At 40.7% G+C, this 24668-nt stretch overlaps 1 protein-coding gene across 3 annotated transcripts in view; it reads right to left on the bottom strand.

Annotated features, from left to right (window-relative positions):
* Positions 1 to 24668, bottom strand: part of PLXNB2 (plexin B2) — a 250688-nt gene that overhangs the window by 152509 nt on the left and 73511 nt on the right. For all 3 annotated transcript variants that reach the window (XM_012568964.5, XM_030256458.4, XM_072920816.1), the window contains one exon: positions 17240 to 17415. The gene's annotated coding sequence lies outside the window, so the exon portion shown is untranslated. The remainder of the gene's footprint in view (positions 1 to 17239; positions 17416 to 24668) is intronic.

Below are 24668 nucleotides of genomic sequence, written 5' to 3' on the forward strand. Positions count from 1 at the left end.
AGGAAGGTGGCTCTTTTTTTGTTACTCAGGGCTCAGTCTTATGAATGCTTAACAAAGTCGTGGCTCTCCTCCCTCTCACACAGTGTGACAGCTTCAGTACTGATACGCTAAGAGATATCCACCTGTCCTATATGGAAGTATATATTCAAAGGTGTCCTTTCTCTTCTGAGTAGTTTTGAGTACTCCTTTTGATCCACAAACATTTGGACTCATCAAGTAAATTTTAGTAATATTATAGAAGATATGAGAATATATAAACACTTGCACATATTTAAGGACTGCTCAGAACGCTTTTATAGTCAAGGTTTTTTTCATATCCAAAAATGTGATTTAAAGCATGATGTTTAATCTCTAATGTGAAAGGGTAGGGTGGTAGGAGGAGCCTCACTTCGTGGCTTAAAATTTAACCTCAGAATGCAGTTAAAAATATACGGAAGCTTGGAAGCTGATAATTTATCAGAACACTTGTCTGCATTCCAAGGCTGCTTTCCAAAGCATAATTTCATTAGTATGTTATTCTGGGGGAAGAAATCACTGTAAAGCTTAAAAGAAAGCTTCAGGTTTTTTTTTAACATTATCTTGCTCAACTAATGAGCTAACATTCCCTTTCAATTAATTCTCTAATTTGCCCAGGCAGTTAGCAGATATATACATCTTAATATTACTAGAGACGCCTTTCAAATTATTCCTGTGTATATACTTTTTTAATCCTTTTTGAGCCAGCGACTAAAAGTTGTTTTTAACCACATCTTGCCCTTTCATCTAGTTTAAATATAACCAGCTTCAAAATAAACCTACCCAACAGCCTCTCACTTCAATAGATGCAGTTCTGAAGCTAACAAGGGCCAGGGCGAATTATTAACACTGGGCTGATCACTGCATACAAAGACCGATGCAAGGCCGTGTTTACATCCTTACAGGTGTGGTTACTTAACGGGAGAGAAGGGGACTGAAGAACAAGAAGAGAAAACATTACACCAGGGCAGCAAATGCCTTAAGCCCTGGGGTGGGTGATAGTTAAGCCATGATCAGAGAGAGGAAAATAAAAGAGAGAGAAGAGCTTGGAGGGAGCAGGGCTGGGATGCAGAAAGCAGCCAGAGTAACAAGGTCCTGCAGGAGGAGGTTGCAAGGAGGAGTCAAGCCGCACAGAAAACCACAAAGTCCCACCCCAGCTGGAGGTGGTCCCTGACACTAGATGTTGTCCATGCAGACTGTCCCTCTCCCCCAGTCACGGCTGGGCCCCGCTCCCCATCTCTCCTTCCATGTTCTCGGACAGTGGAGAGGAGCCGAGGGCAGTCAGGATTGTCCCTGATCTGAGGCTTGGTCTGGAGAGTGGCTCACACAGAGACCCCGCTGACCCTGCTTGTTCCTGCCCACACAGCACTCGCTGCAGTGGCCCTTTCTGACCAACCAGCTGCCTCCTATATGCATAGATTTATTTTTTTTTTTACACCTATGCAGTTGATCCAAAATATATTAATTTGGCATTGAAGTAGGATCCATTTCCCCAACAAGGGCTGTCCTGCTCAAGGCTTGAGAGTCCTCTCCACTCCAATGTGCCGGAGAGATTGTTGACTCTACACCAACATTACATCATACCTAGCAAGTTTTAAACAAACCCAGATGTCCCTGAAGGGCTACATGATTTATGTGCATTAACAGCCTTAGAAATAAATTTTGAAAGCAGGCACGATCCCACAGATGCCTAGAAGTCCTCCTGCCTCTCAGCTGTGCTCCAATTTTGGAGCTATGGAGCAAATGTTCAGAGTTGCAGCCACCCACAGGAAGCTTCACCCACACATTCCCCCTGACAGACAGAACTGTATTCAAAATCAACACCCCAGAAGCACAACCAGCAGGTTATGCCAGTTGTATTTATCATCCACAACTGTGCTGCCACAGCCTAAACTAATCATGCAGAAAAGCACTTACTCTTGTAGCTTCAAAAGTCAGCTCAGGCTCCAAATTTTAAAGAAAGCATTTTGATCCTTCTAACTTCCTTCTCCATCTGAGACATCCTGAACACACTGTAAACTCATGAACATATTTAGGCCAGATTCCTTTGTACTTCATTCTTAACACATGTAACCCACAAAGAGACAAGCCACCAGTCTGTGCCCTAACTTTTCCAGCTGCTCCGGATGCTCAGAGGGAAGCAGCAGGTTTAAGGAAGTAGGGCACAAGAGCACACCATTCTGAACAATACATATTGCACAACCTTATCAACTCCTATCTCCTAGGGATGGCTGTATAACATGCTGCAATTTTGGTTTTACTACTGGCAAACTAATGCACCTCAACCTGAAAATGGTCTCTCACATTTGTACATTTACCTCATTACGTCAATTTAAATAATCCTGACCTGCTAAAAATCTCAAAGCGCCCATAAGCATGCAAACCCCAAATTTTTGGTGCAATTTTTGAATGCCATTGTTAAGTGGCTGACTGCTAACAGATGCAACAAAGTATATCTCTTGTTAATGTTAAAGGAGCAGTAGAAACATGTCATCTTAAAGGAAAGCTTAAAACATTGAATATATTGCTTAAAACATTAAATATATTGAGTCTATCTGTTGGGTTCCTAAGATTTACTGGGGTTTTAAGAACCTTTCCTTGAGTAATCATGCCTTGGGCTGGAAAAAAAAAAGAGTTCTCTCAAAAGGCAAGTAACTTCTCTCATTCACTTGTAACAAACAAAGATGTGAAATGCTGAGTACCACTAGAAAGAAAAACAAGTTCAGGAAGAACTGTATCCACTTATCTTTAGAGGCATAAAGATTTTCAGCTGCTTTTCACTAACTCAAAAGATTTTTATCCTTCTGACTTTTGTTTGCTTCTCTGGCTTCCATTTTTTCTTTTCTCTTCCTGCACCATATTCCATCCTTTTATAACTGTGCACAAGGCTGGTATCCTGTCTCTTTCTGCCTCTACTCCTTACTGGATGAAGCAAACTGAGCAGCTGTCTCTGGGTGACGATGAAAAGTAGCCCCAGCCTGTTCTACCACCATCCACATTTTCTTTTCCTGTACATAGAAACCCATCCATCAGCTCATCATAAAGCGGTTTTACTTCTGCTAAAGTGTGCAGTTGCTTCAGGATTTGGGGTACGATCCCTCAGGGGAGTTTCTACAGTAATATTTAACATGAGCCTTGTTATCATTCTTTTTTTCATTATTCTTTTTCTTTTAATAAGCTTCCTGACATTTTGCTGTGTAAGTAAACAAATACACACATCAAAAATAGACACTGCAGATATAAGAGAATACTACCCTTAGATGACTACTTTGATAAAACTGAATTGGACTGCCCACTACTTTTGAATTACAAGTTAAAAGACACAGTAAATGATTGTTTTCTTGATATATAGAGAATAAATAAACAAGGTGGTCTGCAGCTTAATAAAGAATTGCTTTTCATGTAATTCTATATATTCTCCTTTGCTCTCATTTTCCATATCCAAGCGAACAAAACAACGACAGCTGAACTGAATTAGTGAGCATCCAAAAATATCCAGCCCATCTTTCTTAAAAACACAGAGGGATGTTTCTAGTTTGCCAAAAAAGAAGCAGTATTTTTAATACTGCGCTCCTCAAATAAACTGCCACTGTCTGAATTACAAACTACTGTCTTAGGGAGATAAAACAAAGAACATGTGAAAATACAGCCATGTATAGAATGAGCAGCATGGGAATCAGTTGGCAGCCATATCTATACCATCCCCCATCATAATGTTACTAATTTTTATTCAAACCAATGACCTGTAAAGTCAAGACGCTTTTGCCAGAGTAAAATCTCAGTGTCTAACATGGGATTTGTTAGGTTGTTTTGTTTTGTTTTATATAAAACTTTTCCTCCTTATTGCCAACTTGGAGTCATCTGCAGGTATTTTTACCTTCCAAGACCAAGCTGAAATTTTTCCATTGGATTAGGGGCAGAGGAGACAGCAATGGTAAACTTCATGTTGAGGAATTCAAGAGAAACAAAAAATTTGGAAGCACTAGTCATGCTGGAATCCATATATTAACATCAGAAGACATCCTCTTGTGTGGTGGCAGGGTCCAGAGGACACATATTTGAAATACTGAACCTAGTCATTTATTTACAACAAAAACATAGCTAAAGCCCAGTTTCAAAAAAAACTGCAGGAATCTTAACTGTTGCAAACTTATTTCTGAGCCAGCACAATGTGCACTTAGGCCATATAATGAGTATTTACAAGAGCAAAGATATTTTCCATCATCTTCAAAGGGAGTTAGAAATCACGTATGAGTGGTTTAAACTGGAAGAAGTCCATGCATAAAAGAAAAGAGAACTTTATGGTTGGCCACGATCATGGAACTTCCCTCTTGCAGGAGAGGATTAAAATAGAACCACCGAGACAAGTAACTACAACGTGCAGCATTTGGAGATACCTTCTCATGGATAATACATGCAAATTAATTAAGCAAGAGACTTTGTTGTTTCTATACTGTGATCATTTCTGGTTTTAAATGCCTGGGTGGTGTTTGGAAACCATGGGCAAAAGGTAACTTGGTAGGATGACAAAACAGATTTGGATTTTGAGGTAGGGCAGGGCACTAAAATAAAGTGGTATCTTCCTACCATACAAATGTAGATATGTTTTGAGAGAGAAAAAAACAATTACAGTGCTGTAGGCTGAACTAGAAGCATTTGTCTCTCTTTTTTTTTTTTTTTTTTAAACGAAACAAAACACCTCCAACCATTGGATCTCCTTCTGTTTTGTTTTGTTGCCTGCCCAAACACACTTTAAAAAGACAAGGAAGCCATTGAAGGGCCATACAAGGCTCACTGGGTAGCAAGGCAGGAAGGTGTAACAATGGCCAGTGCTCAGAAGCCTCCCTTCCAACAAATTAGTCGGGTTTATAGCTTTGAAGGACGCCTCACACCCGATCCTGATGGCAGGGCTGTTTGCCAGGCCTGGGGAAAGAAGATCAAAGGGCAGCAGCATTTCAAGAGTAGGAAGCACTGAGCAAGTTCAGAATCACTGCCCTGTGCCTCCAGGAAAACAAGCTGGCTGGCTTGGAGCACCAGCATAGGAAAAGCTGCACCATCTGATAAAGAAGCATGAGCAAGTCAGATTGGTCTGAAATACAGGCATATACATCCCTTTTTGCTCTGCTGAAGTGCAAAATACAATTTTGCAAGTGAATCAGGGACAGTTTTTGGAAGGACTGTTCCACTCGCTCCAGCCAGCTGCTAAATGAGACTCTGAAACAGAGAAAGCTGTACAGGTACCCACCCATCAGACCTGCTGGGCCCCCGGGGCAGAGCTTGGAGGCTGTCCCCTGACAGGCTGCTGCACTGGAGGATGCATTTGGGCAGAGGACAAAACGCCCCACTTTATCCAGTATCCAGCAAGAGCTGAGAGAAGGAAGGTATGCAAATGGTCCAGGAAAATGTTTCCTTTCAGAAGCGAAAAGCCACAGATCAAAGCTTACTTTTTCTGCTATTACCCTGTATCAAAAAATATGCCTGCAATCATGAGTCAGAGACCTTTAAATAATGTATTATAGGCCCATCTATTTCGAAAAGTGCATTTCGGTACTAAATGAATAAAGATATTAGCTTTATATATATATATGTGTATGTATATGTATTTTATATATATAAATCACTACTTGATGTATAATGAATTAAAATAAAACACATGCAATGTATCTTTGGAAAGATTCCATCTGAAACACAACTGAAAAGGCTAAGAATATTTAGTTAGGAAAGAAAATTAATAAAATTAAATCATAAACAATATAGACCCAGCACATCAATTTACCTTGCTAATAAAAGAAAATACATTTTGAAAAGAAAATACATTGCTCAAGTGACTGACGCTGTCATCAAGACCATTAAATCAACACAACAGAGACAAAGACCAGACAATGCTGGCAGGAATGAAATCAAAAGCAGCAGCCTATTTAGAGGATCGAAATTCAGATATAAGTGGGGCTTTGGACAAGTTCTTTCTTCAAGGGGTAGGTGGAGTGGTACAGTATTACCACTGCCCCCCAACACGTGCCATGCTGCCCCAGCACAGCCCACAGAGGAAGCCCACTAAAGCCCTGTGCCTTTTTCCACCAGATCATTTCTTTGCTCTATCACAGGAAGTATCTCCTGTTACTGCAATTCTCTTTGGGCACAGGAGTTATTTAGAGTTATCCAGTGGAGCTCACATCACCTTGGATGGGAGCAGACCTGTCACAGGAGGACAACTATGGCTCAGCTGTTCTGCCTGGCCAGCTCTGCCTGCCCACACCAATGTCCTCCAGCAGCTCAGCTGTTCATGGAATAGACACAGAGCTTTAGCCTCATTCACACTTTTCCTCCTGCCTGCTGCAGGATATCCTGTATTTTCATATAAGAATAGTATGCATGCTGTGTGAGACTAAGCATAGGTGGCAAACCGCACTGATATTGGAGAGAAAAATCCTTTGTAACATATTACAGGTGCAGAAATTGTTACTGTCCTAAACATTTCCGTCCTTGCCTTCTGTGCAAAGCTTTAGACAATCTTGAGGATAAACAACTTTTCAGAAGGCCACCACCAGCCATAAATACAATTCATGGAAGGTAGACGTCAAAATTATTTTGATCTTAAATAGTGCATCCCATTTTCTGCTTTATTGTGAGTATAAAAGATATGTGAAATATAAGATAGTCTCAAAACATCAATTTGTACTGAGTTCCCCAAGCATAGCAGGGAAAAGGCTAATGTTAGAGAAGAATAATCTGCTTACTACATGTATTGGTAAAGCTTTTCTGGCACTACTGTGCAAGGGTTCTAAGGAAAAGGATATGAACAGCTTATTTTTGAAGTACTTCACTAAAATCAGCTCCAGTTTGAATATTCAAACTTCAAAGCAATCTTTTCATAGCCAAGCTTGCCTCCAAGAAGAAAATAAACAAGGAAGGGGCAGGAGAAAGGACCTCACAGATCAACTTTGCCACGTGAGCTGGGGGCACAAGCTAAATAGTTTTTGGTACCTATTTATTTGTTAATAGAAACATGGGAGAAGAGACATAGGTCCCTGCTCAGCTGTTTCATTGCTGAAACAAAAATGCTGGACCACATATTTCCTAATATTCCACAGCAATAGCATTGCAAATAGCTCTCACAGGGAGCCAACCAACCTCTCTTTATCAGCTGAGAAAACTAGGGACTTGGAGAATGCAGTTACTTTTTTCCAGGATGAAGAGCTCAAGGGCTGCAGTGGATAATACTCTCAGGTGTTCATTTTTCCTCTGCTGATTATGAAGAAAGCCTGGATTCTTCAGTTTCTACTGTACTTGTATTTTCACCAAGAAGCATTTCATTCCATTCATGAAGAAAAACAAGCAAAGCTCTCAGCTCCCAAACCGGAACATTCTTGTCAAAGAATTTAACACATTAGACTGTCAAGATTCAGGAGACTTGATGTGAAAGAACACAACTAAGCAGTGATGACAAAAGGGTAGCTTGACAGCTTATTGACTGAGAATGGCTTTCACACCAGGAGGAAAAGAATAAACATTTTTTTTTTGCATGCCAGATATGAAACATGCACTAATATAAATAACCATACAGATGGCTAACTCTATAGCAGACCTTACGGATAATTGCAGGGCAAAAAGTAAGTTCTAAGCCACAAAATACTTTTTAAGCATTTGGCCATCATCTAAGATCATGAGGCAAATGGAAAAGTTGGAGATCAAGGATAAGATTTTGAATGCAGAGTCCAGAGAGTCGAGTCCCTCTGAAAAAGCTTGGAGCCCTCCTGCTTACTTCCCTAATGATGCAATTTGGCTTAACAAAACCAATTCTGTCTCCTCAGAAGCCCTGCTTCTGTTATGGCATGCTACATGCCATGACATAATCAATTCTCTGTTCTGTTCTAAACTCAAAAAATAGTTTTGTGTTAGCCTACACAGTTTCCAGAAAGTTACACTAGGTCAAGCTCTACACAGAAGAAATGTCCCTGTTCTGAAGTGCTCTGCTAAATTTTTATCTATCCTCTTTCTGGCTTCTTACTATTCCTACTTTTCTGTTACGAATTGTTGTTTTCTGATGTGTCAGACTAATTGAATATATGTCATGCAGAAAGGCATGACATTTATTCAATTTTATTTGCTCTCCTGTCCAGCTGTAACCAATCCCTCTGTCACTCTTCTAAATATTCTCCTTCCATTTTAAAGCTTGCTACAGCATTTGTGTTGCTCTTAGTGATGTGTGAAATTCTCTCATTCCCTTCTCCTTAGCAGCCCCTGGCTACATGCATCCATGCAAAGTAGAAATGTTGACATAAGGTACAGGATGGAGAGGAGTGTGATCAGAGTCTGAGAACGCCACCTCAAGTGTCCATGAAGAACTCAAATTACAAGATTTACAAGGGGTGCACTGGTTGATCTGAGAAGCTGGATGCTGCCTGCTGCTTCAAAAAAAAACCCAAATAACTGTTTTTTCAAGGTGTTACCAAGGGATGTATATCCGTTTATAGAAGCACATAACACATTGGTGGCCCATGACCCAGGCTAAAACTAAACTAGGAAGAGAATTAATAGAAACCATTTTGCATCAAGACTCAAGGGTCTACAATTAAAAATAAGGGATTTTCTTCTCTATAGTTTGCCAATACTTTTTGGTAGTTATGAATGAGCCACCCTTAAACAGTGTGCATGGATAGCATCTTTAAGCAGGCTCTTTCATTCCTTTTTAGGAACATCAGCAACCATGATAAAAGCAACTTCAAGTCACAATAAATACCTTGTTCCCATTTAATTCATGTTTTTTCAATACAATTGGTGTGTAAGAGGCCAGAGGAAAATAAGTTTGTATACTACAAAGTATACTCGGTATACTCAGAGGCAGGAATGGGGAATAGAATGAAGCCTCTGAATCCAGGAGGAAATGGGCAGTGACCTGCTACATCACTTACACAAACAAGTCTCTGGGGCTGCATGGGATCCACCCAAGGAATCCACTGAGGGAGCTAGGAGAATGCTCACTGAGCCACCTTCCATAATTTACCAGCTAAGCAGGGAGGTCTCAGATGACTGGAAAGTACAGATGGGCTGAGATGGGATTGGCAGAATGGTATGTAAACCAACCAATTAAAATGAATACAATCTTTTAAGCTTTACCTAAGCTTAGCTGCATTTCAATTTGTAAACACCACCTTGAAAGTCTTATCAAAGACCCTTGTGTAGTACACTATTTTTCTAATAACCAAATCTCTCTTTCTCTCCCTCATTCCCTCACCTCTAAATACAGTAGAAAACTCTTAGAGGAGGAAACAATAGACAAAACTCACAGGTGAAAGAAATCTTCTTGATACACACTGTAATGCTACTATCCAGAGCACAGCAACCACAGCTTAACACGTGTTTTTGTTCAAGATTAGAAAAATTCCAATGAATGTTTCTTTTTTTTATCAGCACTAAAAATATTCCATTATCCTCATGTCAGCAGTTACACATTTTCAAAACAGAGATCTCCTATTAGGCTGGTTTATGATCAGCAAAAAAAAAATTTGCAGTCTTTTGCTTTCCAGATCCCTTCCTCCAAACACCAACCACCAAGCATTGCTGATATCTTTAATTTCAAAAAAAGTTTTACTTTGTCCAAACAAACATGGAAATCAGTTTTTATTCAATTATTAAATGAACTCAAGAGTTAGAGTTAAAAAGGTCTGTCTTCGTGAAGCTGTTCTTGTCTTTTCAGGTTAAACATATTCTTTTGCATTTAAATTGGATAGTGGTCATGGTTTGGTTTGGTTTTCAAAGCATGATTCTAATCCAACCACTAAATAAAAAAATAAATCCATAACTGAGCTGTAGCTCAGTGTGTGCATATGTAAAACTGTGCATACTGAGACCATGTAGGGCACTGTTGATCTTGGATACTCAAAGGAATTTTATTGAAAGTTCAATGATCTTCAGTGGTGACTCCCACAACCTCTTAATTTTCTGTGTTACCTCAGGACAGTTCATGTCCAGCAAAATGAAAAAAACCAAAAAAACTGAGTCTCAACTCAACTTGTTCCCAGATAAGTTTTTCCATTTCTCCTCTTAAACTGACAAAATCTAGTGAACTGGGGAAAAGAGAAGGACTACAGGGAAGGAATAGCTTTCTTCAGGAAGTATTCCAAGCTCATCTGCACTTTAATGTAGTCCTTTCTTGGGACAGAAAACCCATTCAGAATGTCAATCTATCAAATATGGGAGTATATAAAAGATAATGAGAGCACTGTGGGGCAAAAAAAGGGAAAAAAAGTAAGACAGTGCATTTTGCAAGCCATCCCTATTTGCACCAGTGTCCTTGCTAAGGGGTTGCCACTGAAGAGGAAAGTTAGGCACCACGGACTACCCATCACCAATAGATACCAACATCTGTGTGACATCTACTTGGGGCCAAAATCAAACCTAAGTCTGGTGAAGGAAGGCTCTCCACTGCAGCACCATTCTCCACAGTCCTTCCTCTTTCCAAACCAAATTTAAGCAGTATGAACAGAGGTACTGTCAGCCAACTAGACACATTAAGAAACGGTATGGTAATCACATACATATTAAAGGAGGAAGTTGAAGCCAAGATTTTATAGTATGATAAATGGTTTCTGGATGTACAGTTCAAGGTACTGTGAAGAAATGCTGAGTTCAGCTTCTGGAGGGAAAAAAAAAAAAAAAAAAATCAGGCTCCTTTAAGCTAAACCAGCTTTGGGTTCCCCAAGCACTGTTTTGGGATGCTTGCCATGAAGACCTTGAGAGAACCACCTTCTACCTTGGGAAATGAATTAAGCTGCAATACATCACATTTAAAAGCTGGTGCCCTTGCTTCGGGTTGCACTTCGATCTTTGCTCAGCCAGCCTCTGGGATGGGGTGAACGTGCATTTGGAGATGGGAAAAATAAAAGGTCTTTCCTGCGGGCCTGGACAGGTGAGTGAGTTTCCATGAGGTAAGCAAGGGCGTGAGCCATGGGCGTGCTGCAACGGCCCCAGTGCCTGCTCCTCCCCAGGGGTGCACGCAGGGCACCCTGCTGCCAGCACGGGCACGGTGGGAGCATCCCTGCTCACCCTGCAGCTCCCGGCCCGCCCTGCCTCAGTGCCCACGCTCAGCGGGACAGGCTGGCTGCCCACCCCAGCCTGGCCGTGCTGAGGGGAGCGAGCACCACTGGAGGAGAGCAGTGGGCTCATCGGGAGCAGGGTGGGCTTGGCCTGCCTGTGCTGTGTGAGGGCAGGGTAGGGCAGCTGATTTGCTGGTGGTCACTGTGAGGAATGGGGTCCAACACCACCCGAGAGCATTTGGCTTTGGGCTAGGTCACTGTACGCCCCTCACATACCAATGATCACTCAACCATCAATCAAATACTGTTCACTTTGTGACACAACAGCTACAGCTTGGTATTCACAGAGGTCTCTCTGCTCTCCATCTCTGCTCCTCAAACCTGGGACCGACCTTTGTTCACCTTCAGAGCAGCTTTTCTCTCCAGGCATCCAGTATGGGTGGCAACCAGGGCCTTCTGGCTGAACACCCAACAGAGCAAGTGCCCTTCAGCAACAACCCAGTGGTATCAAGTGCCCACCTGGGCACTGCACTGACCTCCACTACCTTGCTTCCTTGATGGGCTGGGACTCTGAAAGAGCTGAGGAACACCTTGGCTGTGCTTGTGGAAGGAGCAGAGATAAGACCAGGTCTGTTTTCATACAAGGCTAAAAGATAAATCAGTAGAAAGGATAAAGGGATAATCTGGACACTGTGATGAGTCTCTGTGCAAAGGCTGCCGAATCCCCGCTGAAAGGGGATTTCAGGGAGCATATGACAGCAAGGAATAGGTGTCTCAGTCCACTGAGCTTCAAGTCTTTCCCTCTCCTGACATCTAATATGCCCCTCAAAACTGATCTCTGTGGGTGTAGGGGCCATATCAGATAACCACACTGTTTAGCTGCTCCAGGGGATAATTCTGCACCAAAAAGATCCTAACAGCAAGAAAATCAGATCACCTCTGTTCTGGTGCTGCCTGAATACTACAATGCAGCTGGACAAGATGCTTCCTTTGTCTTAATATTTAACTGCTTGTGGATCTTGGATGTGTTTATGGCTCTGTCTGAAACACCTGAAAATGTCTGTATACTAGGCACACTGGACTCATTCAGCAGAGCCCCGTTTTATGAGTGAGATGAAGCTCAGCCTTCTTTCTACACTCACAGAAGACATACATTCAGGCTAAAAAAAAAAAAACCCAAAGCAATCCTTCTTTTGCTAACAGATGCAATCAAATGACACTGGCAGACTGTTCTCTTTTCTTGGTTCTACATAATTTTCCATGCAGAAAATGTTTTATGTACCTCCTGAATTCTTTCTTCCACAGTACTCTGTTAAACTTTTGATTAGAAGACAAAAAATACACTACTCTTGCAATAGCTGTTTCCATGTACAAGTAGGTCAAGGATTTTCTTCATAGCCACAATACCTATAGTACAACTATCCTCCAAAGAGAAACATAAATTCCATGGAATTAGTGCAGCAGCACTGAAATGCATAAGCTGCCAAACCATACAAAAAGTGAATAGATTTGTTTATGGACTAGACAAGGTTTAATTAAACCAGGCAGCTCTGAAGAACAGTAAATCCCCTCTCTTTTTGTCTTCCCCTCCCCCACCCCCCTTTTCTTTTCTAGAGTATCTTTCTCCTGGTGGCTTTCCTCTTCCTAATAATCCCATCACAAATGACAGATATGTTATCAGTCATCACTGGGATTTGACACATTCTTAATACCTGTCATGACAGCTCTGAAGTCTGCATGCTTCTCCATTGTATTCCAAAGCATTTGCAGGAGGTAATGGACACATCAAATACAAGTCAATGGCACTGCTTTATTGAACTGCTGAAGGCTTGCAATATAGAGGGAGATGCTTAAAAAAACTCAATTGTGACTACTCAAAATTATGCACACAGTAATTAAATATAAAGCAGTATATAATGTGGCAGTGGATTGCTATCCCCAAATAGAGTTTCTCCTGGTACCTTGGGTCTCTGTTTCACTTTAATAGAGAGCCTAATGCAGAAGTGAGGTGCAAGTCATGGCTAGAACCAGAGTCAACATGAAAGGTGGACAACTGGATTGATAACGAAGACAGTGGGATTGTGAAGTGTGTCATTCACAGCAACTGTCAATACTGCCAAAGAGTAAATGTGAGTGCAGTAGAACATGAGTTTGAAAAGTGTTTCCCTGATGGGGACACAAGGAAAAGAAAGCATCTTACCACTGAGCAATAAGAACAAGGAACACTAACTAATAGGTTCTGTATGAGTTCATTGCTAATGCCTCTTGATTTCTGCAGACCTCTTAATACAGGTAATTTTGTTTTATTTTGTTCAAGCTCTCAAAGAGCTGCAACAGATACAGCACCCCACAGAAAAAAATCAATACAGAGCTCTCCAAGCAGATAAATTCTCTTTTGATCAAATTCTAGTATTATTTCAGGTGACTCTGGTCATCTATGTGTAATACTTTTCAGGCACCAAAAAAAAATTTTTTTACTTTAACATTTCTTCCAAGCCTTAAACTTGCAAAATCTTTCTCAGTTGAGCCCAGCTGCTGCAAAGCATCATATAGCTACAGTCTCTGCCAACAGCATATGAGCTGCATGACAGCAGTGTGCTTTGCCATTAGTAAATGCAGTGGCTTGTTGTTCTCAATGCATTTACAATTTTGCACAAAAGCAGAAAAAAACCCACCCCCAACAAAAACAAAAACCCCACACAGATTAGAGACAAAGCAGTCCTGTGTAACTCAAGCTCAAGGCCCTTTCAGCAAGGCAATAAAGCCAAGGCAGAATTGTGAGCTGGAGTCAAATGGAAGTGTCCCATTGACATAATGAGCTTTGGAGCAGGTCTGGAGGGAAGAAGACAGGCAAAACACGTTCAGAGACACCTAAGTGATTTCATGTCCTCTGGACACAATTAGTTAACGAGTATGTTGTGGTTTAAGAGTCTTGAGGCATTGTTTGCATCTACAAGAAATGGATGAGCAAATTGGGATTCCTTACAACGCAATTTTATTTAGGAGAGATGCAAGGTGCTTGCACCTATCAAAAACTTGGGAACAAAGCAATGGTGTTTAGAGGGGTGGGAATTGTTCTCAGGATGCAGCAAATCCTATTCCAGGGATCGAAACCACTGCAGTAACAGCATTGGTCGAGCGTAAGCTCATTTTTCCAGCTGAAAAAAAAGCTGAAAGGTGAAGTTTACTTTAGTAGGCTTCTTACCAGATCAGATACTGCCCGTTCTTGAGTGGCCAGTGTAAAAACATTCCACAAATAAACATGGTATCACATTTTCTGGTGATGATCTTATACCAGGGCCAATTACAGATCAAATTTGTACTGTGAGCTGAGCCTAGGTGGCATGGAGGCAAAATCAAGGCAGCGCAGCCCCACTGAGAAGTCTCCCAGCAAATATTCCCTTCTGGCTTCAGTCCAAGGAGCATTATTGCTTCTCCTGCTGCCTACACTCCCCAGTTATTCCTTTCATACACTCTCTCAGCTGTAAGCAAATCAACATGCCAATCCCTTGGGACACATGGCTTAGCTTACACTTAAGACTTGCCATTCTGCTTTGTGCTTTGGACATTGATTTCCGTTGTCTCAGCTATCATGCAACAAAAGGGCATTTAATTGCTGTCTCATTTCGTCTGGGGGAGAAGAGGAGAACAACTTTTTCCAGCCCTGATTGATGGCAGCCATTAGCACCTCCTAGCACAATACTGACTTACTAGAAGCATGATTTACATGTGAAGTTCAGTGCCACACAAGTGAATCAGATTTGCAGCTATGCTTACTTGAACAACTTCAGAGACAAAATCTTCGCATGAAATGAATCTGCAGAAATACTTACACTGGCCACCTATTCAAAGAGAAAACTTCAAAGATTAAGGAGGTTTGTTGAGACCTCCTAGAAACAAAAGAAAGTTCAGCAGAGAACTGTTTCACTTGTCAAGTGCTCTACCATGTAGGTGCTTTAACGGTTGTAGAAAGGAAAAAAAAAAAAGAAAAATCACCCAATCAACATGATTTATACTTATTTACATACATTCAACATTAGGAAACACTTCATATCCACTAGGCATCAAAATTCCCAATTGCATACTATGAAAGGCAATGCTGAAGAATCCCAAAAACTGTATCCCCTTTTTCATGCGAGCATTTCTATTTCCTTTGTGATGGAGGAAAGAAGAAAATTAATATCCACATTTAATATCCTCCATGTTCTGGAAAGCAATAAGCCACATGCCTTGGTATCCAAGCCAAACTGCTGATAGTGGATTTTTAGTACTTGTCTCATTTTATTAAAAAGCAAAAGGATGCAAATCTCCCTTTCAAAAGAACAGAGCTCAAGAAACAGCTAGATTAGTGAAGACTTCTTAAAATAGCACCTTTAATCAGTCCCGTTATGTGAAAGTTGCAGTAATTTCAGTAAAATTTGTTGTAGTTTGATGCAGCTTATCAAAACATTTAATAATGTTTTAAATGCTTATCAGAACATTTAGTAATTGCAAAATATAAGATCAAGCACCTTTTGAATACCAGACTTTCCAGTCACAGAAACAAGCTGAGGCTCAGACACACCTTTTTACATTTTTTGGAAGATTTAACACAGGAGAGGCAGATTGAGAAAAGCTGACTTTCAGCAAGGCAATGATGTACAGCCAAACATGCAAGCACTCATGTCATCTCAGCTGTGGGAGCACCAACCCTGGCCAGGCAGAGGCTTTCTGAAACCATGCTAGCTATACCCACAAAAAACCACTTCTGACTACTTTCAGAACATATGCTCCGTTGTTCACATAATTGGTTTAAAATTCCACAGCAAAATTACTCTGCAATTACTTGCTTTCAGTGAGTCCACTTCTTACATTCGAATCCCCCACAGGACCCACCTTTGTTCCTCAGTGATACTCATCTTGCCTGATGTGCATTTCTAAATAAGCTTAAATAGTGGCTATTTCAATGTTATTTCATGCTTTTTCCTACATTTAGAAAAATCATGATTGTAGGTACATAAATGAGTGTGTGATGACAGCATGCACATTTTTTGTTTAGAACAGCTGTTTCCACTTTTATTCATTCTGCAGCACATATGCATGGAAAACCGTATTTTGATTCTTCCTTTCCCATTTGTTTTTAAGGGAAAATAAAACTTAAAACACAGAAGCATCCAAAACAAACAAACAACACCCCAAAAAAAACCCCAAACCAAAACAAAAACCTACTAAAAAACCTAATTAAAACTCCTCCCAAACTGGCATGAAGTCAGATATTAAACACTAGAACACACTTGTTTCCTTAACTTGGCTCTTCCTAAATTTTGTTTTCTCCTCCCACTGTTTCCTTTTTCTTTGGTGCCAGGCCGGAGACACGTGTTTCTCTTGCTGGAAAGGCTGAGTGTTATAATCCAAAAAGTTCAGTCTACAGACAATTATTACTGGCAACTGTGAGGAAGGTGGCTCACAGGATCCCAGAGTCTCTCCTTCCCCTCCAGGCCTGCGCCAGGCTGGAACCAGAGCTCTCAGTGGCAGCACCTCCAGGAGCATCACAAGCACCAAGAAAGCTGCCAAAATGGATTTAAACCACTTGGCAGCTGAAGAACAGACTGAGAACCATGTTTGTGCAACCCCTTTATCAATCTTGCTTCAGCTCTCTTTGGCCACTTGAGAATAAAGAAGGTTTTACATGCTGGTTTCTGAGAAACCTGCCAAGCCAACACACGCTAATCAATGTGAACAGGTCCTGGAAAAGAAGTTGATCAAATCTCTCTGATCATCCTCAGAGTCACAGTCAAACCCACACACCTTCGAGATTCAGGTCAGCCACACAGCTGCTCAGCATCCCCTGGGAGACTCAGAATGTAAGTGCAAAATTAGGGCAAGCACAGCAGTAGGCTGCAGCATGTTGCTGGCAGAGGCACAAACCTGCTCCTCTACCCAGCACACCATCTATAAATAGGTTTATGAATACAGAACCTCTGCCAAGCTATTCTTGCTTTTTTTCCCCTTTGCTAATTTTTAATGCCTCTTGCAAGACTGACTCCTAGAAGTTTTATCTCCATTAGTAGTAATAAACTCTTATTAAATGCTCCAGCAATGTCTGAAAGTCTTGATAAATAGCGACAAATTTGTCTAGAAAACCAGAATATGATTTTGCATTTAGAAAACTCTATTGTATTAAAAAAGAAGAAAAAAAATGAGCTTACCTGAAAGCAGAAAATCCACATGAAAAATCTGTGTGCACACCACAGCTTGGGAAACATGAACCCACTTCTTCTGGGACTTCAAGAGGAGACAAGGTGGTGTCAATGCTTGCTCTTGTTTAGCTGTGCTCCTGGGGGTTCCAGATGAGCCCCAGAGCTGAGCCACTCACTCTTTGCACCTGGAACAAGAAGGCAGAAGCTCAGCTCCCTCGGCACAGGAGCAGCACAGCATTCCAGAGCCCAGGGACAGCGAGGGATGCCTGCACTGCCCGACTGCTGCACACTCAGCCTCAGAGAAGGGGAAACTCATACAGCTGTCATTAGTGATAAGCAGGGTTCTCTGCTCCTCTCCACCGCAGGTTCCCTCTCAGGATACTATGGGGGCACGCAAAGCACTAGGAAGTGATCTACAGAGCATCCTAACCCTCTCTCAGAGGGACCACTTTTCTAGATGGTAACAACAGCCCCATAACAAACCTGCTAAAGCCCAGACGACAGCAAGAACACTTTATGGTAAGAATTTTATTTTGAGCTGCCAGTTTTTGGGTGACCAAGCCAGCCAAGACTAATTTCTAACAGGGACATTAACCAAGGACTTAAATTACCTTGTACTTTCATTGGTATCATTCTCTTGCATCTCTGTTTTTTCCCTTTCCCTCTCAACCCTTACATATTTCACCATCCATTTTCAACGATGGATGACTAAATGAAGCCCTTTATTAAAGTTCAATTTTCAAAAGCAATGTCACCTTCCAGTTTCCCTTTGCTTCAGAAATTAGCTTCTAGGGGCATTTTCTTGAAAAGCCTACATCTATACTTATTTAAAATTTCTGGGGAATAATTGAGTATGGAGAGTAAGGTTTCGCCTGATTAAATTTTTATTTCCATCTAAAAATAAAAGGAAATGCATAGTAAAGAACTAGGAAAGCTTGAGCCTTCCTATTTTTTAAAAAAAACTTCTGAAAGATGAAGACAAAGGAGACATATTAGAATAAATTTTTTTTTCCTTTCAGAATTCCCAAGAAACTTATGACCATGTTCTCAAGTTTTGAGCTATGTAGAGTTGACTGCTAAATACTCTATATGTTCTGAGGTAGCTGATCTTACTCTCCTGATTTGAGCCATAGGAATACATGACCTCTGGGGGTCCCTTCCAAACCAAGTTCTCCTATTATGTTTTCCAAGGGGAACGAAAACTAGTCTGTACTTTTCAGAAACATAGCCAACTTTTTTTTTTCATGTTTACCACCACTTTTGCTGTATGCATCTTCTCCAACAATGAACCTTTTACCAGCCGAAATCTATACTCATTTTATATATGAAAACTCTTTAAGTTATTTCAATTCCAAATTATCAGAGGTATCTTGTCACACAAACTGAAAGGATTTAATGTATTTAGGTTAAACTAGCCTGGTAAGAAACCTAAGAATGAATCCTAAGTACTCCACTAGGTAACACTAAAGAAGGAAGTGGGTGTAAAAGACAGGTGGTATTTCCTGTAGAAGAAACTCCAACTTTACAGTCAAGGCCCTTTCAGCTAGTCAATAAATACATTTTAAGCTGTGATTCTGAAGGCAGGACACTATTTTTAAAATCAGCTCTCACATCACATGGCTGTCAGCCCTGTCTGCAGCGAAAGCAGTGGAATCCCTCGCACAGCCACCCCTCTCCCTGCCAGTACCACCCTGCAGTTACACCTCCCTGTGCCAAGGCCCAAGGTCACACACAAGCTCACATCTCCTGTGGAGCATCACCCGGCCACTTCCCAGCCCTCCAGCTGCCTCCATTGTGGCCGTTGTCAAACATTTCAGCTGGCCAACAGCTTTACTCCAGAGTAAAAAGCTGACTTTTCAAAGAGTCTCTTGGAAGATAAACATTCTGAGGCTTTTTTCCACCCAAAAATTCTTAAGCATGTGTGTTTCTTGATTAATACTAAACAAAAAAACTGCCTTGTGCAATGCAGCAAGATATTTTTCTGTTTCTCTGTGTACCTGCTCTCAGCAGAGAGGAATAGAGACATTATTTAATAGATAAGATATCCAGAAATGAAGTACAGGAATTCCAGTCCTAAAATACCATAAAGACAAGAAATTAAATTTTAAAATAAATATACTTTTTCCATCATTAAAGTGAAGGAATGCTATACAGGGTTGGAAATTTCTCCTCAGATCTAAGTGAACCTTATTCCTGTTGCTCTGACATGTCTGTCATTGCTGTCTTCTCCTTTCCCCTTCTCCAAGAACTGCAAATGCCTTCTCTCTTAACCTCAGCAACACACTAGCCATCAGACTCTATCACTGATTCTGCTGCAAGGGAGCACTGAGACAAGAAAGGGGTAATCCCCTCAGAAAACCACTCACATGGGTCTACCCAGCAAATGGATACACATTCTTTCTTCTCTCATTTTCCAAGAATCACAGGTACTTCTCTATTCTAATGAAATTATTTCAACTACATGAACACCATGACCACTTTTAAAGTTGAGCCTTAGCCTCAAACAGATTCTAAAAGAGACTGTTGTTAGGTATGAAGAGCTTTTTCTTCAGCATGCCCATAGTTTGCTTCAAAGCTCATTGTTTAAATAGGAACAGTTGACATGCAAAGTCAAATGGGAATAGCTGTGCATGACGGGCAGCTGGCAGGCAGGTCTGCTGAAAGGATGCAGTGCTGCACATGAAGTCACAAGAGTAAGATTCCTAATTATATGCAGTAACCAAGGCACGGAAGAAAAACCAGTTCATCAGTTAGCATCCAGCAGCACAGTGAGGAAGCTTTGTTCTCTTCTCTGGAAAGAGGACAGTCGATACTGCTCATATCAAAGCCTGGATCCACAGCCCTCCAGGCTTAATTAGAAAATCATGAAGAGTACAAAATGGCACTGGACACAAAAATGATCATTTTTCAAGTAAATTTAGTGGAGTGAGCACTCTTACATTTACAATCCACACTGCCTTATCTACCCTTTTCCCCCTCATTAATGATACAGAGTTGGCTGCAGATGCAACAAAACCTGTCAGCAACTGCAGGGTGTCCTAAAACAAGTCTTGCCTATTATTCCAGCTGTATAGATGAAGGTCGCTGACACTGCTAACACCTCTGACATTTTATAATCAATTGCCAACATTTACAGAAGAGAAAATACCACTAGCTTTGAACACACTCAGAAAGAAAGAAATTCTTCTCAATTAATTTTAAACTTGCTCTCTCTGAGCCAAAACATGAAACATGAGGCAACCTTACAAGTCAAATATTAGTGAGATTGTTTTCTGGCAGCCAATGCCACATTCTGTTTGTATATAAACAATTGTAGTTTATCCATCTCTTCAAAATAACTGCAGTATGAATCATTATAAGGACAACATCAGAGAAAACTGTCAAATACTTGTAGCTGAAGAAAAATAATAATTTAACTTTAAAAGCAACTATGAGTATCAGACTATCAGCATGTTGCTAGCACCAAATACCTATTGGAGAAATCTAGTATTTTGTGGATTAGATTCTTGGAAGATGAAAGGGGATGACCTTTACCTATATCTTCGCTGCTGGTAGAGAATGATGAAGTTCTTGCCATACACTGCACATTCACCTCGTGCCTGCTTTTCAGAACAGGAACAGAGATTGCTGCCTTTTAAACTAGTCTTACACTGATTTTTAGCCAGCTACAATATTCCACTGCTATAGCTAAGAATGGAGGGCTAAAGAAGAGATTTAAAAACAATACTTTGTAAAGGGTCCACAAGGCCTTTCTGATTTATAAACTGTCAATGTGCTTGATGAGTTCAGCAGCTGAGAAGCCCTGGATCTGACATTACTGCCCTTACTCAATAGTTCAAAGCAATCATTTTGAGTTAATACAGGGCCTCAGAGAACACGGGGATCTCTAACTTAAGACCTTCTAAAGACCTATATTTGGTCAAATTTCTTGCTCCTGACAGTCCTTCTCACCCTCCAGCTCCTAATTCAAACAATCAGTCTACCCTTGCTTTTCATAGGAGCTCATTGCTGTACGTTGTAATATTTGCATCAAATACAATTGCCAAAGGCACTTCAATTTTCACTAATAGTTATCATTAGGAGGGAAAAAAAAGTATTTTTGCCCAAAAAGAGCCATTTCCTGATGTTTAGCATAGGCAGGATAACGGTCACAGGCAGCATCTTGGCTCAGCAGGCAACGGTAGTAGGTGGTAAATGAGAGTGGTGGGGAGGGGACAGATCTTTTTCCAGGGGGGAGAAGGGGCAGTGTCTGCTAAAGGAGGCACCCTGATGGCAGTAGATTTATGCATCCACTCGTCAGTCTAGGGGGAGGGAATCATTATGCAGGGCCAGCTGCAGGGGTGTGCACTGCTGTCAGGAAAAATTAGAAGTCTAGCAATGAACTATAAAGAAGGGAGAAATGATAGAGTGAATGAAAACTCCATGATAAACCCATTTAGGCTCTCTTCACCCTGGCATGAAATATGAAGCATAATCTCTTTGGCATATATGCTGGCAGAGACTCAAACAAATCTGCCTAGGTACTCTCGGGCACATGGCCCAGAATGTGCAATGACAGCCCCCACCCAAAGGCCTGTAAGTGCCCAGGGTTTGGAGCAAGAATCCTTCCTCGGCACGTCCAGCCGAGTCCTGGGGAAGGAGCCCAGCACACTAAGATGCTTTTGGAAGAAATCTCTGCTGCCGAATGCCTTCTTAGTGCAAATACCTTTGAAAGAAAGCTTTTCCATTTGAATACCTTGAGGGAGTGTGGGGGATCGGGGTGGGCAAAGAGAAGAGATGACCAGACTATAAAACAGTGGAAAGCACCCAAATGAAGAGCCTGGTATTTCAACCTTATTTGAGAAAATGATAACTTTCCAATTTCATGTGGCATTCCTTCCCTGAGGAGAATTTCTGTCTGAGTTGGGGAAGTCTGCATAAATTCTTGCCCTGTTTAAGGCAGAGGTGTGTTTTTTCTCCTTTGTTAAAACATTCAGAGAGAGGAAATATTCCAAATATTTATTCATTGTCCTTGGTTATTAAAAGAATACTGATTTTTGGTCATCCTGGTACTGGAAAACAAGGGAATAGGAAAGAGCAGGCCAGGAAAGCAGTGCTCTTTAATGCACTCCCAAAAGCCCCTGGTTACAATTCAAGACCCAAGCTTAAAAGGGAAAGTGTTTGGTAGCTTTTTCTTCTGCCTGTCCTGACCACTGTTCAAACCTAGGGGCTGGTGAAACTCTTTCTGGAATGCTAATGCCTTGCTGAAAGCCAGAAGGTACAAAACAGGAGCTGTTTGGAGAATGCTTTCCTGGGGATAAAAGGGAGGGAGGGAGGAATGTACTTCAATACCTTATTTTAAGTTACACATAAGGATCCATAGTGTTGTATTTTTACCAGGAACAGAAGAAATACATTTTGCTCATCATGCTATCATTGTTAATTCTGCCACTGTATGTCCTTCAGTGTAAGCTCTTCAAGATACAGTCTGATGAGAAAGGTTTGTTCAATTAAGTGTGTGAGAATCAGGGAAAACAAAGACAAATCACAAACAGTTCTACTGTAAAAGTCCTTCTTTTAATTAATTAATGTAGGGTAATTATTTAATTCTCTCTAAAATACTCTGAATCCATCTGCCTTTTTTGAAGGCAGCCCTTCTATAATTCTTCCTGGTGGAATCATCTATCAAGTGTAAAAAATATTTATGCTACCAGGTGTCAGATTAAGACACCACTGACCACATTGCAACTACCTGGTGTGTTTTACAAGCATTTATACCTGCACGGTGTAGGTCTAACAGCTTAAAAAAATGCAAAAGCTCAAAAGGACATTAAAAAAAATCACTCAAAACCAACGTTGATACATTGTTTCATTAACACTGTGAAGGTGTAAGTGGAGTACTGAAGTGAAGAATGGAGTCTTCTGATGAAGTAAATGGAAGATATCTACATGCAAGAAGGCTCAAAGAACATAATTCTGAAGGCCACTGTTTGATCAAAATTTTGTGAGAAAGCACAGAAATAAACCACAAGCTGTTACAGTGAGCAACAGAAATAAAACTGGCAAATTCCTAAACTACGAAACTGTATAACTGTCAAAGTGCAAACAATACTTCTTGCAGCTACATGGTTATGTTTCACTTTTTTTTCCTAAGGAAAGTAAGGACAGGCAAATGTATAATTTTGACATAAATTCAGGAAAAGCTTTAATAGTAAGATATCAAATATATTATGGAAAAGGGAAAAGGAACACAATTATTTATCTGACATGAAAACAGCACAGTGTCAAGTTAATTTAAAATTCAATTTCAGTTTAAAGCATTACAAGGAAGAAAGAATCCTATGTATCATAGGCTGTAAATTGAAATCCTAGCACGGTTTTTGTCTGCCAACTAGCTGTGTATCAGCTATAAAGCCAGATTGCAGGTGCTTCTTTTAGGAGATTGGGCTGCAAGACTCATATTCCGAGAAGTTTGTCATTTACTATTCCCAAAGGCATTTTATTTAAATTTTTTTTATAGTCAGTTAGTTAATGGAAAGCTGGCAGTACAATAACCCAGAAGTAATTTCAGCAAGGTACAGTACGTGATGCAAAAGCACAGAGGGTCCTACCCTGTGGAAGTCACCAAGAAGGTGACTTCATTTAAACATATCTTATACAAAAGCAAACATGCAAAAGCAGTTTGTCTGCAAAAACAGCTTTTAAGGTGACAGGTATAATAAACAAATAAAGAAATCTTAGAGTTTTTCCCCTTTCTAGAAAATATACCTGCACAAAGATGTTTAATTTAAACTCCACACAAAATCTTGAACACAATGGTTTGAGGGAAAAGGCAGGATAATCATTCTAGTTTTCTGAGCTGAGGCATAAATAAATCTGATAGAAAGAGCATTTAAATCATCCCTGAATTTCAAATTTAATGAAAGCCTATTCATATTTGGCACATATTATAAAAAAGTGACTCAAGGACAACTGCTAGACTTCCAGCTTCAGAAGGTTCCTGCAAAGTGCACTGACCAGTCTGATCAGAAAGGCAAATTCTGCTCAGAAAGGCAAATTCTGCTCCTCAGCCACCAGCCACTAACAACCCAGCTGGCCAGCAGACAGGAGCAGGGCTGGAAGGGCATGGAAAACCTTTACCAACAAAGAAAATAAATGTATATCCCTGACCTTGACCTTAGCTCCTCCAAAAGAAAGGCAAAGAAAAGCTGCCATTTACAGCACCTGGGATACTTTTATTTAGTCACATAGGCCTTGAACCTCCTTGTACAAACACTGTGAAACCTCAAATCCTTGCTGAGGGAGCAGATGAGCACTTTGGAAAGCTTTCGTTTTGTCATAGTGGAATTTAAGGTGTGTGCAAATTGGTACTCAGGAAAGGGTAATATTTGAGGACATGAATTTATCTCCACTGACATATCCACAGCTGGGAATCAGTATGAACAGCTTCCTCATGCTG

Source organism: Taeniopygia guttata, chromosome 1A, assembly GCF_048771995.1.
Source record: "Taeniopygia guttata chromosome 1A, bTaeGut7.mat, whole genome shotgun sequence".
Classification (NCBI taxonomy): domain Eukaryota; kingdom Metazoa; phylum Chordata; class Aves; order Passeriformes; family Estrildidae; genus Taeniopygia; species Taeniopygia guttata.